Below are 4,564 nucleotides of genomic sequence, written 5' to 3'. Positions count from 1 at the left end.
AGCCAGAGATGGGTCCAGGGACTGAAATCGAGGTTTAACTCTATGTATTCACTCCCACAAACGAAACATAACTGTGGCCACTTAAAGGACCAGTGTGTAAGATTTATGGGGAATATAATATTGGAGAATAAATGGAATATAATATTCATAAGTATGTTTTAATTAGTGTATAATCACCTGAGAATAAGAATTGTTGTGTTTTTGTTACCTTAGAATGAGCCCTTTATATCTACAGAGGAAGCAGGTCCCCATCAATCCTCCAGGAACAGCGCTGGGCTTTGAAGCCAATTTGACATAGTGTCCTAACTGTGGAATTACAATTTCCTGTCCGACAGAGACTCAAAAAGTATTTTCCCGCACACAATCATTGGAAAAGGAGCGTCTGTAAAACGGTGGATACATTGTTTTGAGTGTCACAACCCCTGCAAAATTTTACTATCAGAATTTGATCCATTCGGTCTGACCACATTTGGGAAATCTAGAAGAGACGCATGATTGAATTGTTCTATCCCCATTCAAGTTAGCTGGAAGGCTAAACTGGAAGTTAACCGTCTTGGCCCACGGAAGTCTCTAGTGTGCATGCTCTATGGGCGCTGGGGCCCATGGAGCATGTGCAGTGTGTTTTCATCTGGGTAATTTCTTTACAGCAGGAAGTGGCTTTTTTGGCTTCATGCACCACTGAGCTACTTTCATAGGAAGGAACAAAGCCCCACCTCTGACATTATATCTAATTCCCTTGAAACATTCATGGTCGCCTTCCACGGAGGCCGCGATGTCTCTACAGTAGCCCAGAGCGGACGAACCAAACACTGGCTCTAGGCAATCTGCAACCTCATCACTAGATGCCACTAAATCTTACACACTGGTCCTTTAAATTACACTGCCTATTCAATAAATTCAAATTATTTTCATAGTAATGTTATTATAAATGTTTTGGGGATCTGCCCCGCATGAACAGTTGTGATAAACTCAACTCAGGTTACAGTTTACTTTGATGTGGAATTTATTCAGTTGGTTGCAATCTGCAACCTCACCAATAGATGCCACTAAATCCTACACACTGGTCCTTTAATGCTTACATGAATTGTATTACAGGTGGAAATACCTACTGCAGTTTTTTTTTCAGAGGTGAGCCAGCACAATACAAAAATATTAAACACTGATTCTCGTACAAGTATAGAAATTCAAGTATTTTGTTTAGTTTCTTTTTTTGTGGCTGACCTGTGCAACCTCATAGTGTTTGCTGGAAATGTAAACAAAGGCCAAAAAACAAATAAAATTGCTATTGTCTTCAAGATTTTTTTTTTTTTTTACACAAGTGAGCACATACTGTGTAGAATAAAAGCTTCTCATGACTCATTTAAAGTCATACAGTATGCATCACATCCAGTACACTCACAGAGGTCACCAGAGCTTTGAAATTCTTAGTCCTCCCCCTTTCCTCTGCATATTCCATTAAATATGTTTATTCTGGGCTTACTTCTGAAATTCTGTGAATTTCTTACACAAAAACTCCAAGTGATGGATTATCTAACGACTGATGAGCATTATAATCTCAAATTTCTCAAAATCATATTTTAGCAGCTGACATCAATAATCGCTTGTTCATAAAAACACCGCAGAAACACGTCAAAGGACTATTGTGAATGTATTATGTAAACCTTCACATTTTTTCCCATTTTTGGTCTGTTTTTAGACATGCAGTGTTGCCACATGACATGATGATGAGCATGACATCACAAGATATCAATGATCAGTAGAGCGACCGCCCTTGAACCCTGTGAACTCTGTCTATTAACTATTATATAAATCCAATAAATTTTCCTCAATGTGCATCCAAATACTGCATAATACACCAGTGTCATATGAGCCTGGGGCTTGGGTCATCTGATGTTACCATGGCTGACTGAGACTGTAAACTGCGCCTGAACACTGTTGGTGTACATATCTGCTTGCACTAGTGTTTCTTAGTTTGTCAAAAGCTCTGCACACAACAAAATAAAAAAATAAATCACAAGCAATGGTAAAGAGTGTGAGTGTTGATGTCAAGGTATGTTCATAATATAAAGGTGGACACAGCAGTGGTGGACAAAGTACTCAGATCATTTACTTAAGTAAAAATACCAATATAGCAATGTAAAAAGTCCTGCATGAAAGTACATAGGTATTAACACCAAAATGTACTTCAAGTACTAAAGTAAAATACTGACTGATATATGATTCTATATGACATTATTACATTATCAATACTGATGCATCAATGTGTAAGCAAAGGGTCACCAGATAAATCTGAGGAGTAATGAGATGATTAATGGGAGAGAAAAGAAGAAAAAACAAAGTTCTGATACACAAATCTGTTTTCAGTTTTTGGACTTTTTCTCTAATCTTTGATTTTTGGTGAAATATTGAATCATTTGAACATTAATTGAAATGTGAGAAGTTTAGAGGGAAAAATCACTATTTGGTGGAGCTGTTAACAACTCATAGACATCTGAAAGGTGACCCCGACTACACACTGCTTTTTGTAAGACGTCAAAAGCCAAAAAGGTTGGAAACCACTGGTTTAATTTTTAGCAATGTGTTGCATTTTAAAAGCTTGTTATATTATCCATTGTGTCAAATCTTAATCTGAAAAGTAACTAAAACTGTCAAATAACTGGAATAGAAAGTACAATATTTCCCTCTGAAATGTAGTGGAGTAGGAGTATAAAGTAGCATAAAATGGAAATACTTAAGTAAAGTACAAGTACCTCAAAATTGTACTTAAGTGCACTGCTTGAGTAAATGTACTTTACACCACTAGCACACAATTCCAGGAACACAAAGCAAAATACAAAGTACAATAAGGCATTAAAGCAATCCATAAAAACACTACAAATGTAAGCAAATAATTAAATCATACTGAACATTATAATTTACTGCAGAGCTATTGTATTTGACTGCATTGGCTGGTATATGTTCCTTCCTATTATTGTGATAGAGAGAAAGCCAGAGATGCTGAGGAATGAAGAAATCAACCACAAATAGTTGAAATGATACACACAAAAATGGGATGCCATTATTTTCACATCATTGTGGCTGAGATTCCTCCCATACTTGGCTCATGGGATTCTGCAGCCATGTCTTAATCATTAATCCACACCCAAACCTCATGGGCATTTCCTAGTGTGAGACCATATACAGAAACTGAGTCCAGGGCATTTTCACAGCAATTATCTGTAACAATGCACATCTACGTTTTGAATGTATAAAAAAATTCTCATCAGTAAGATAGCCAATGTTCCTCTGAGGAATTATTTCAGTTTCTGTTTTTTTATAGTGCACATACATAAAAATTACAAGATTGCAAATTGTTGCTTTTTAAAAATCACTTTGCTTTATAAGGTAAAAAGAGAGATTTTCATTTGAGAGGATGAGGCTCCTCTTATACGACGGGTAATACACGCTGCTGCTCCATCTAATGAAAAGACCATTACAGTGCATTCCATCATGGTTTCAGTGAAAGCTCAGATCCACCTGGGAATACTCTGGAGGAGAGAAATGGATGTTAGGAAGCAGAAGGTTTCTGAGGTGCTGACAAGGGGCACCGTGTACGTAGTTTTCCTCAGATGAAGTTTCAGGGCACAAAGGGGCTTGGATTCTTGGAAAAATCTCCTTCATGGTTGCTTTGATCTACTACTCAATTAAGACACACAGCATTGAATGTGACTGCCGGTGTCTTTCTGCTATTAAAATAAATAAAGACATAATAAAGTCTAATTTTTATGCTGACAGAACGAATGATTAGTGGTTAGTAAAACAAGGGATCATAAGAGTGGCTGACGACTTTTATATTCAATAGTATTCTCTACAGGTTGTGTTTCTGTACTTGGGTATACAGTATGTTTTTCCCTCCTATAAAACAATCTACTAGAAAGCAGATTCATGCAGTTTTTAAGTAAAAGATGGTAAATATTGTATTTCCCAGGAGCTCATCCATGTTCAGGAACATGGCACATTTTCTTTGCCACAATTTGCACTGGAGGGTCTGTAAAAATTAACTTAAGGGATACCATTACCTAAGATACTGTATATCCAGCTGGTTAACTACTAACAACTTTCTGCACAGCTACAGGGAATATAATAAATGAGGTAATTTAGAAATTTTATACCATGATCTCTGCAGCCCCTCCACAGCTAACACAGAGGCATCTGTTATAGGAAACATGCTACGCCTTATTTATTCATTTATTTTTACCAATCGCTATGGCAACTTAAAATTTAATCAATCCAAAGGAGGATATCAATATAATATTTCACTGTTGGACAAATATACAGCAGTCATGTCTCACAACTACTCATGTTGTTCATAGAAAGAAAAGCTAGAGCTTCCTCTTAGCTTGGGTCTTCCTCTCTGCACCCACGGGTCTCGTCCCCGCCAACATGACTGATGACCTCATAGAAAAATCGAGCTGATTCAGAGACATGCTCCTAAATTAGGCAACAGATAGTATTTCCACCACAGAAATGAGTTTATCGGACTTCATCAACTCTGTTACATGTGCTCAGCTATGTAAGGAGTGTT

Source organism: Thunnus maccoyii, chromosome 18 (genome assembly GCF_910596095.1).
Source record: "Thunnus maccoyii chromosome 18, fThuMac1.1, whole genome shotgun sequence".
NCBI lineage: Eukaryota > Metazoa > Chordata > Actinopteri > Scombriformes > Scombridae > Thunnus > Thunnus maccoyii.
The sequence above is the reverse complement of the archived record's forward strand: the minus strand, read 5'-3'. Positions refer to the sequence as shown.